This window comes from Mytilus californianus, unplaced genomic scaffold (assembly GCF_021869535.1).
Source record: "Mytilus californianus isolate M0D057914Y unplaced genomic scaffold, xbMytCali1.0.p SCAF_3, whole genome shotgun sequence".
Lineage (NCBI taxonomy): Eukaryota > Metazoa > Mollusca > Bivalvia > Mytilida > Mytilidae > Mytilus > Mytilus californianus.
Window position 1 is genome coordinate 116,372,121 of NW_026262679.1, and position 12,439 is coordinate 116,384,559.

At 32.7% G+C, this 12,439-nt stretch overlaps 1 long non-coding RNA gene across 2 annotated transcripts; it reads left to right on the forward strand.

Moving 5' to 3' along the window:
- The first annotated feature begins 557 nt into the window (after nucleotides 1-557).
- LOC127735911 (uncharacterized) lies at nucleotides 558-10,121 on the forward strand. 2 transcript variants are annotated; one of them, XR_007998654.1, is made up of 4 exons: nucleotides 558-1,505; nucleotides 7,174-7,243; nucleotides 7,481-7,654; nucleotides 9,947-10,121. It is a non-coding gene; the product is annotated as an uncharacterized LOC127735911 (long non-coding RNA). The 2 variants fall into 2 exon arrangements; XR_007998653.1 differs by lacking the exon at nucleotides 558-1,505 and adding an exon at nucleotides 4,318-6,423.
- Nucleotides 10,122-12,439: the final 2,318 nt, after the last annotated feature.

A 12,439-nucleotide genomic window follows, 5' to 3' on the forward strand; every position in this document is an offset into this window, starting at 1 on the left:
CACCAGAGGGTGTGTGTCATAATTTATGTACAACTTCCTAGGTCAAAGTTCAAGGTAAAAAACTTTGGTTTCAGTTGACAACCCCATGTCCTATTGAAGATACAAATTTATAACGCACATTATTCACAGCGGGGCCCACAGAGATGGCTCCCATCTCAATGATATATATTGATAATATTTACAAATAAGCCGGCTAATTCCCCCTTATTTCATTTCTTTTTGACAAATTGAGGTGTTCATTAACGCTCATTTTGTTCAGTTTTTTAAATCTTACTATTTTAGTGATACCAATATATCGGTACTGCTAAATAGGATGTTCATTTAAAGAAGAAACACATAGTAAATTTTGAGTTACGATCATCTTTTTATAAAAACAAGTCCAAGTTACGATCATCCATACACGAAGTTACGATCATCATCGTGTTTTTTGTATCTCGATTTTCGTTCTTCTGGTTGCTTTAAAGATGTTTCTTGACATAATACAAATCTGAAAATAAGCTGTTGGAGAAATCGGCCTAAAAATTTACCTGAAGTTGTATCCGCCATATAGGGATGGTCGTAATTGCAGTTACGATCATCACGTTGACACCAGTGATATTATCTGTGTCTTGCTTAGGTCAAATCAAAACATTATTAACAAGACTTGAAAATTGCAACTGGATATATTGCTTTCGGGAAGATGGATGGATGGATGTTTTGTCATCCAGTGGCAAGTTAAGCGCCTAATTAGGACGAGGACATGATACTCATATATAAATATTTACCCTATTTTGTACTAGACCAATAATGCACCGAGCTGAATTTTTAAAATGCTAGTTCACCACAAGGAGAGAATCTGCAAGAAGACATGTCACCCTACCTTGACAGGTACCTTCAGACTGATGAGTTTATGTTTTTTCTCCTTTATGATGTGTGCTGAGGGAATAATTAGAATACAACCACTTTTCCAGTTTGAATCCGGTGGGTCCAATTCTAATAATGATATTTTATGTCAATATTGTTTATTTTCACAATAAAAAGTAGCATAATGCCAGGTCTCATAAATAAATTTCCATTCATATGCCCATTGTAGGATTTTTAATGGTTAAATAAATCTAATGACAGCCATTGACAGATTTCCTTTTTTTTGGTATACATTAATCATGCTGCAATTTTTTTCACTTGTAATTTGTCCAAAGCAAGCATGCATGAAGTACCCTGGTACATTGCATGCAGGGATTTGTATTATAATACACATTAGCCCTTATTTTTGATTGTAGGTAAGGTTATTATAATGTTTGTATTGATGCTGTTATGTTCTTTCCTTCATATTATTAAAAAATTAACAACAATTGAGCATAACATCTATAATTTGTCTACTTTATCAGTATTTTTACAGATTTAATACTACAATAAAAATATTTAAGAGATATGTTATTAGAAACTCATGTTTAATGAAAGTTGATCTTTATTGCAAGACATGAAGTTCATGTATCAGGAATGTCTGATAACAAGTCTGCAAAAAAGTAAGTCTTAAAATTTACTATTGCGCCAATTGTTCAACTGAACATATAGAAATCATATCTACAATTTGTTTGTTGATAAATCACATTTAATAAAAAACCGAAATGAAGTTTTTCAAACATATATAAAAGATGTTTAGAACTGCTGTAAATGAATACACATTTTAGGCAATCGACGTTTCTCAAAAACCCTATTAATTTAATGATTTTTTCAAGCAAGCTGGTACAAAGATGAATGCATGATTAATGTTGTTTCACTTGTAACAATAAGGCTACACCTTAATCACAATCAATAACTACTATTCATATGAAAATAATTTTTTGGAGAATTTCTATAAAAGCATGCAAGCAAACCTTTGATCGACTTGCTTGCTATGTTTGTTTGGATGTTTGCAAACAACAGGTAGGCGGAGTTTTAGTCTGTTTACTATACACTGGAACTTGATTGGACAATAAACATTAACTTCATTTCGAGGTTAAGTTCCACATAGCAAGCAAGTCGTTCAAAGTTTTGCTTCGCATGCTTTTATAGAAAAGCTGTAAAGCAGCATTACAAGTAAATGCCATTCCATCAATAAATCAAGTCACAAATATAAATTTCTGCAGAAACTAAGATCTAATTCACTCCTATATTCTTAACATAATGAAAATTTAACTATAATATAATAAATATTCTTTCTTCTAATTTCTAAACTAAATGCAAATAGATGTTCAAATGCATAAACATGTAAAATTTATAATAAATACATGCAATGCAAATAAGTATTTTTTTTTAAATCAAATCTAAAAGTTGTGAAACTAGAAACGAACCTGTTTTTAAGGTTTTTAAACACTATTTTATATACTTTGTCTGTAAACTATACTGTGCAGTTAGTCCACAATGATACTTTTAATAACAACCTAATAGAAACAATATTGATTCACTATATGTTAATATTGGTAGCATCATCAATATTTGATTGAATAAGGCTATAAAAAGACAGTGACTATAACACCTTATTCCCAGCTTTGTATATTTTTCGGAATTCGATTGTTAATGGCACATTGTTGAAAACCCATTTCCCCGGCTGTTGCTACCCAATTTTGAATTGATATCCATTTTTGGATGTTCATGACAAAAATCATCAACCACTGTTCTATCATTTAAGCTACAAATTGCACAATTTTGTATAGTTTATTCATGGAAAAAATACATTATTGTGAACAGAAAGAAATCAACGCAATAGAATTTTGAAACAATAAGATAGCTTTGATATTATGTGCCTTTAGAAAATACAATGATAAAATTGTGTCAAGGAACTCATTCTTATTGCTGCAAGAGAGAAAAAGAAAATTTCATTAACATTCCTTTATAAAATCGTTGCTATAAGAGTTATCTTCCTTTATATGGCTGAGTTATAAATTGAATCCAACAAATATAAATGGTAAGTTTTTCGAGATCTGAAAAAAAAAGCTAAAAAAAAAAAACCCCAAAAAAACCCCAACTATTTTCGTCTATTAAAATAACAGTGTTCCATATAAATTGTCGATCTGTCCATACTATAGACCGAGATTTTGACTTCGTCAAACCCGACCAAAAATCAAAATACAAGCAGAACATGGTTATCCTTGATAATTATTATTGATAAACATTCCAATTCATTCTCTCCATCAACCAAAAATATGGTATACTACTTAAGAAAAAGAAACAAAAATTATCACAATTTATGGTAAAATTCATTTTAAGCTTATTAATTAAAAAAAAACAGGATGATCTGAATTGTGTTTTAAAACCCTGGAAATTTTTCCCTCATTCCGTGTTATCATGACACAACAGCCACAACTACAGCAATCATGCACTACATAAACAATACCATGCACATCTTCAATTGAAATAAAGTATTTATCTGATGTTTTTCTTAATTTGTAACATTTAAAAACTCTATCTTTATCTTCCAATTTATGCATTCTTGAAATACCTACCAGTGTACTAGAAATACTTGTTATTTCACCAAATTTGACCTGCAAGAAATTACAAACATAAATCTGTATTAGGTACTAATAACTGTATGATTCTTCATTTTTGGATACATTATTCTACGACAAAAGATTTTATTTGGCTAAAACATGATTTTTTCTGTTCATCAAGGAAAAAGTAATATGTGATTAAGAAATAATTCTTTCATGCCATGCTCTATGCTTATTTTAACATGGGTATGCATTATATTTGTCAATATCTTTATACCGAGCATTAGTATGTGTGGATGTGCAATCTGACTATAGAAATTTCAAAATGGCTGTCATTGCCATGAAAATGGCCAAAATGAAAAATAAATCAAAATTTTCCAAACTTAATGAAATTTTACAGACATGTTAATCGACACATAGAGATATTTTCTTTGACTTTGGAATTTTAAAAATGGCTACCGTAACCTTAGCCAAAGTAAGGTAGCCTGGCAACGTCAAACGAGGAGATATCTGCTTTAATTGCTCGCAATGTCAAATTGCCTATCTTGTGCAGACCAAACAATTAAAAATGTTTGTAGTTTTCTTATCTATAAAACTTAATGCTCTTTTCATCAAATGAAACCACCAAACCATACAAGCAACCCGGTATTACAAATGTTGAGCAATAAGATGGTTGCCAAAATAGGAGCAGTATCTGATTACCCTTCTGGAGCATCAGAGATCACTTCATTTTCGTTGTTGTGGGGATTGTGTTTCTCAGTCTTTAGTTTTCTATTTATAGTATTATATGCTGACTGCTAAATTGTCTTGTCATTTTGTATCTAAACAATCACACTGAGTATTTCAATTTTTTGAGAAAAAAGTTAAGACACATATATATATAACTGTTTTAATGAATACTAACTTGAGCATTATGGTAGTAATAGATTACATCTATTCTAAATTTTTCCCCATTTTTTGTTCTGCATCTGGATTTTAAACTAATGCCATCATGGCTTCTTTTTACAGAGCTGTGACCTAAAAATGTAATAATAATTGTTAAACAGTTATCGTTTTATAAAGTAAATGGAAACTATGATGAAGGTATACAATTTGAACAAAAATGATTAAAATATTTTTTTTACATATATGATTTAATTCTTAAAATTAAAAAGAAGATTTGTAAGGCAAATCCACAGAACCAGTTTGTTAACATAAGTCAGATGTTTTTGTTGCCATCTTCCTTACAAAGGTATGTTGTTTTCTTAAGGCACTTAAGCTTCATCCACCAATAAAAGCTAACCAACACACACAAGAGACCAAATGACACAGAAAGTTTTGTATGTAGTTCTAATATGTGTTTAATTTTTTGTACATTAACTAGGCCGTTAGTTTTCTCGTTTGAATTGTTTTACATTGTTAATTTTGGGGCCTTTTATAGTTGACTATGCTTTGCTCATTGTTGTAGGCCGTACGTAGACCTATAGCTGTTAGTTTCTGTGTCATTTTTGTCTCTTGTGGAGAGTTGTCTCATTTGCAATCATACACCATCTTCTTTTTTATATGTCTACCGAAGAACTGACGTATCTTAATTTTCTAATAAATCATCGTAAACTTCATATATGTCATCTCCCCAACCCCAACCCCACTTAAAAAAGAAATCAAATAGTTTTGCTTATTTTTAACGTCCAGTGACTAATATTTCATGGATGCCGAACGGTTGAGGAAAACACGAGTTTAAAAGTCATGTATATAATATCAAAAGAAGGAGATGTGCTATGATTGCCAATTAGGCTCCTGACTTGTGACAGACTGAAGCACATAAAGAGTGTGACAAGGTTAAATATTTTTGTGAGCGCTCAGCCCTTCCCTAAACTTGGACAGTGATGTAACAGTACAACATAAGAACAATCTGTAAAAATCAGTTGCAAATGGATTAACTCAAAAGATCGGTACGAGAAACAAGAACAAAATTAACAACTAACATTAAGACAATAAACACAAAGCATCGAAATAAGAGTATTTCCAATAACTGAAAGCTTGTTCAAAGCCAATTACAACTTACAAATAAATTATGTTCTCCCTGACGAGAGAGGACAATCATTACATAACCAACGGATTTAGTCAGAAGCAGTCTGAGAAATGCCACAACCTTGTATAATATACATATACAATTAAGGTTCTCGAAAAGTGGTGGTCCGAAGGTTTTGATCATCAAAATTTTGCAAGGAACGGCACATTTTTGGCATTTGGCAATAGAATTAATAGTTAGGACCAGCAGATTTTCTTCAAGAACCACCAGGGAAGAAAGATGGTGAGAACCGTCTGCGATATCTTTTATATACAACAATAATCTAGCTTTGTTACTTGAGAAAAATTGAGGCAAGATATCAGTTTCGATCATATACCAGACAAACATTGACAAATTCTTGTACAGTTTAAGATTATTGCTGAAAATTAAATGGTCGGAGCTTTAAGCCGGATTTGTTGAGCTTAATCAAGTTAGAAAAGCATAAAGAAAAAATGACACGAACACATGCAGCGATTTCTTCCAACTAATTTTCTTTGTTTTTTCACTGATAATATGATTACATCAATGCCAAAACAGAGTCATGTCTACCGAATGACCTGACGTAACTAGAAATTTTCTAATAAATCATCGTAAACTTTGTCATCCAACATAAAAAAAAAAATTCTGCATAACTCCAGTAGAGGGCCAGGCTTATTTATTTGGACTCTTCACTAGAAGACATTCTGGAGATGTACAGATGAGACCAAATAAAACACGCCCCTGGTGACAATAAAGATCAATTAATTTCACTTGTTACTTGCACCTTCAGTTAGGTTCTTCCAAAGAGAATATGATTTTTCCCTGTGATTTTTAAATCTTGCTACTCATGTCTTTCTTTCATAGGCAGATCAATCTAATGAATATGCCCCCTGTATGTCATCCATGTCACCAACGGTAGAGAACCAAGGCGAAAATATGGACATAGTATGTACAACAGTGTCGTTACAACATATAGGAAATCTATTGACTAAATAAAGTATACATTGTTCTATACTGGGCACAATCATCACAGGATCCATCCAACATGAAATACCATATTAATCTCTCATTGAGTCAAGAATGCAAAGTGTTATCATTAATTGGTATCCCCTTCGTGTTTTAGAACGAACATTTTTATGCCCCCAACGTAGCGGAGGGGGCATTGAGTGTTACCCATGTCCGTCCGTCCCGTCTGTCCAAAATGTCCCGCAAAGTATTGGTTTCCATTCTTTAACTTTAGTTTTCCTCAACCAAATGTTATGAAACTTATATACAATGCATATCACCACAAAACACATATCAATTTGGACATTGGGTGGCGTCACTTTTAACGTTCATGAGTTATACCCATTTATAAACATAAAAAATGCTAAATATGTCGTTTCCGTTCTCTATCATTAGTTTGCCTCAACCAATGCCTTATACACAATGCTTAAAATCAAAATACAGTCTTAACTACGTGAATCCTGCATCTGTTTGTGGAAGTTGACTCATGCATATTCACAAGAGAGGACATCTGTGGCTCATAGACATATTCTACATTTATTGTCTTCACGTTCTCATGCAACATTGAACGGGCCGAAACTTTTCATCTTTTTATATTGACTAACTATTACATCACCATTCTAGTTTTAGGGGAGCGTGTTACGAATGGTGTACATGTGATTTTGTCAATTTCATTATATTCTTTTTCAGGAACAATCAGAGAATGAAGAAATTATCACAGACACGCCAAGACAAGTGTATGCAAATAGATTTTTATCTGGTATGCAATGTACAAGAACCAAATCTTATTTTTTCATTTGTAAAATTATTTTTTCTTATTGTGTGTGCTAACAGCGGCTTGTTTCGTCTACATGTGCATTTTAGGTACATTGTCAGGAAATATATACTGTACTTGTACAAGCTTTAGAAACAGGACAAAAATATTCACATACAGTTGACTAATTTGATTTATCAGCAAAACACATTTATTGTGTCATTTTTATTTTTAATGTTACAGGTAGAAACATATTTGCATATATGTAAGAAATTCAAAAGGCGGTGGATGCAATAAATAAGAAAATAGACTTCCAAAAAAAATTTCAGGGTTGAAGGAAAAATTAGAGTTGAACTGAGTACAGTTGCAAAGTCAGCATTTGGTGTCGACATATTTGATATTTCTGGTGTTTTCATTGTAAGTATATGCAACCAAATATAATGCGATTCTTATTTGCGCTATTTGTTGTTCTACTAATCCATCAGTAGTCATGGCGCTAAACAATGAGATAGATTTAAAGGACAATTATTGATTTTGTTATAGCTTTTTATACAATTTAGCTATACAAGAAAATGGATGGGTAATCACACTTTTTATAAAAATCTGCACGTAGAATCATAATTCAAAAATGATTATAAGGGCCCTGCCGAATGGCGGGTCGCACAATAGTGAGCAGTCTGTCCGTCCGTCCGTCTGTCCGTAACAAACTGTGTCCGCTCTATATCTAGAGAACCGTTTTGATTTCATTCATACTTTATATTTGACATATATATTAACCAACACCAGAGGTTGTGTCATAATGTATGTACAACTTCCTAGTTCAAAGGTCAAGGTCAAAAACTTTGGTTTTAGATGACCCCATGTCCTATGGTAAAGATACAAATTTTTTACCACACGTTATTCACAGCAGGGCCCACAGAGATGGCTCCCATCTCAATGATGTCTAGTTTCTATTTGTGATACAGTTCAGTATAGATTTTGACTGTTTTTTTGCACATGCCATTAAACAGAAATTTTCTATGGAATATACACCTAACATGTACAAAAACTGCTCCAACAAAGTTATGAGGAGGACAGATTAAAAATGACACTCCGTAAATTTTACGGACACCATCACGAATTGGTTAATCCATACGATGTGTCTTTGTCCAAACTAACTAAGGACATTTTTACCACGTGTTAGATTGTGGTTTGTCATTACGTCGTCTGATCTTTTAATTACCGAACGTGACTTATTCCCGATTGTGACTGTTTTGCTGAGTGTGAAACCGCATTGCTATAAGACGTGTCACGGTACTTTTCTATCCCAAATTCATGTTATATTTGTTATTCTCGTCGGATTTTGTCAAATGTCTTAACGTCTTTTCTGTTATATTCGTGTGTTATGGTAAAGATAATTAAAATTAAAATTTTAGTTTGGTTCAACGAAATTTATACGATATATTTGGTTTACAGTTTGATTCAGAAGAAACACCGACATAGCTAGATAATACAATTAATTATCTATTACTACCACAATTTGATATTAATAAGTATTGTAATTTTCATTGTTATTAATAAATGTAATGTCAGTATTACAAATATAATCTTGAATCAATGATAATTCTATCTTATTTTTGGGAAATATTTTTACAAATTCAAATGTGACGTCACTTTGTGTGTTTTTTTTAGAATTTCAAATGTGACGTCACTTTGTGCGTTGAGGCGTTGGCTAACTCGGCTGTGTATTTTTATGTGTTGGATTAAGTTGTTTTATGTAATGTATCCGTTTTTATTCTGTAGTTAGTCCCCACTTCGGTTTTATCATGTATATCTGTTATATAGTCATTTTATAAAATTTACTGTTTGCAAAATTATAAATTATTCTAAATAATAAGGATGTTCTTGTCCCAGGCAGAAAACCCTGGCCATGTTAGGCGCAACTTGTTGGAAGTTTTGGTCCTCGGTGCTCTTCACCTTTGTACTTGTTTTGGCTTTCAAACTTTTTTCATCTGAGCGTCACTGGTTGGTCTTGTGTGGACGAGACACACGTCTGGCGTATTGAATTTTAAGCCTAGTACCTTTTGTTAGCTATTATTCGTGTGTTTCTTTGTCCTATATGTTGTCCCATTTATTTGCATTGTGGTCCTGTCATGTGATGTTGTCGTTTTGGTGTTGTGTTTGACGTTGCCATAAAAGCGGGAGGTTTGGGATGCCACAAAACCAGGTTCAACTCACCATTTTTTTCTTAAAATGTCCTGTACCAAGTCAGGAAAATAGCCATTGTTATATTATAGTTCGTTTCTGTGTGTGTTACATTTTAATGTTGTGTTTTTGTTGTGTCGTTGTTCTCCTCTTATATTTGATGTGTTTCCCTCAGTTTTAGTTTGTAACCCGGATTTGTTTTTATCTCTATCAATTTATCAGTTTCGAACAGCGGTATACTACTGTTGCCTTTATTCGTGCTAAAAGAGGGACGAAAGATACTAGAGGGAAAGTCAAACTCATAGACCGAAAAAAACTGACAACGTCATGGCCAAAAATAAAAAGACAAAAAGACAAATAATAGTACAGATGACACAACATAGAAAACCAAAGACTAAGCAACACGAACCCCACCAAAAACTGGGGGTGATCTCAGGTGCTCCGGAAGGGTACGCAGATCCTGCTAAATGTTTAGAGCAGTTTAAAAAAAAAGTCATTTTGCAAAATGTCATTATATGTTTGAAGGATGAACTAAAGCAGATCGTGGTTATAGAGATGAACAGGTCAGCTACGCCTTACGAAATAAGAATGGCAAAACAATTCATGAAAAGGAAATTTTCTATGGAATATAGACCTAACATGTACAGAAATGTAAGAATAATTCATATGTGTTGTTTTGTACAATTTCCTCATAGTAATCCCATGCAATGTCCTCATGGTAATCTTATAAGTTATCTACATTCATATCCGTAGATATGGATATTTTAACACCCTGAAGTATCCAAGTACACCCTAAATTTATCCCCGGTCTTAGTCCAAATCTTGCGATTTTTAGAGAAATTCAACCACAAAATGTAACGTGAAAGCAACGTTTTTTTCATTTTGTGAAAATCTTTTATTGAAATTTTGGAATTTGACCTATTTTTAACGGGGTGTAGGGTACTACCTTTGGTAGAACCCTACAGGTAGTTAAATATAAGACGTTTTCAATCCAGAGACAGAGAAACGGGAATGGGTCGAATTTGGCGCTCAATTTTGTGAGAGTTAAATCATAGACGATGTGACGTCAACGTGGGTCATTTGCATAGTTAGGTCAGTAGTCCAATTCATTGACAATGTGGCAGCTAAGTAATGCAGTTACTAAAATGTGTCCAAAATATCGACATAAGATAAAATCGTTAGTTGATTAAATATTTAATTACAAACATCATGGATAATCTACAGAATTCGATATTTCATAAGGAACAACCATGGAACTAAGGAAAACGCGCGTGATGTTCCCCGTTGTAATGGGTAGCAACGTCCGGGTATATGGGTAAGCAACACACAGGGGCTATGGATTTTGTAACGACGTGCGTTAACCAATCAAAATCCTAGAAATATACTAAGCCGGGGATAATATACAATGTCCTCAAAAACAGATATTGCAATGCAGTCTGTAAACTAAACTTGATTATGGTAAATATATTATGCCTGCAGATTTATAACGACTGCTGGACATCATATCATGTCAGTAGGATGATGTAAACGGTAATGCCATATAAATTGAAATGGTGTAAAACTTGCATTAATTCATAACACGAAATCGATACACACACACTAGCAAAAAAGGAGTGTTTTCTATTGACGTTATACATTTTAAAGTCACAGAGCTGGAGCTTATAACTAGGTTCAAATTTAAAACGGCTCTTGAAACCGGATACAAGCCCTTAAAAATGGTAAATTAGTTATAAAAAAAACAAAGAGGTTATGAATGCCACAATGAAAAAGAAGTAAATATTCGTTTGTATATATCGGCTTATGATTGAAAACATGTTCAAAGTCACGATGAATATACAGTTTTTAAGATTTGCACACACCTTTGCAAATTCAAAGAACCATTAAAATGTTTAACAATGTAAAATCATTCTGTCTGCAATAAATAAAATCAGAACCGCTGCCAATTTGTCCATACCATTAAATTGCCATAATGTCAATTGTATCTTAAACAAAATATGGATTTAGGGAGGGAGCCTTTAACCAGAAAACTGTTTCAAAACTTCCAGGATTCAATCCATCCAACTGATTCGAACACAATCAGTTACAGAAAGAAAATTGTTCTGCTGATGGTTAGGGTGTATACATATAAATATTTTGAATTGCTAGATCGAAAACTGATCGGAAAATTTTTTAAATATATTTGCAGATTAGAAACTGCATTTTGATAGCAATCTGATATATTTTTGTAATAGCCGATTATATAGATATAAGAAGATGTGGTTTGAGTGCCAATGGGACAACTCTCCATATGCATATCTGCCGCGTCACAATCATCCTGATATTAAATTAGTGGTAGAATGCCACATTCAACGTAACACATTGATATTTCAAATATATACGAAGGCCTCCTAACAAAGATGTTGCATCATTGTAAACCAGACAACTTAATTTTCGCTATAAAGCACAACCAAGAACCCATGTCGTATAATGCTAGTAACCTATAAAGGGCATCGATATTACAGAATGATAAACAATTAGAGCAGATATCAAAGACATATTTCATGTAAATTACATAGATGGAAAACAAATATGATAAACAAAAACCGACAAAATCCACACGTGAACATAATGTTCCTCTTTAAACAGTCTCCAAATGCAAGAACAAGGTGTTCCATAAAATTTTCATCTCTTTCAGTTTGAGTTATCAATTTTCTTGGATAAAATGTTCCTTGTGTAAAACTAGAAATTAGTAAACAAATTGATGTAGCAATGGTGTGAAATGTCCCTTGCATATTGAATTTTAAGTATTTAGCAATGAAAGTAGCAAACAGTAAACAGTTGAATTGACCTATTTTTATTTAGTGTTTTATTTTTCTTTCAGAAAATTGTATACATAAGAGGGGTTGAAAGGGGAACCTTCTGGGTTAAAGTTAGAGATTTATTTCAATTTATTGAAACAAAGGATCAACCCATGTATGAGGCTCTACAGGGAAGGATGACCGTTGTCACAATGAACAACGAAATAAAATAAAAAATAAA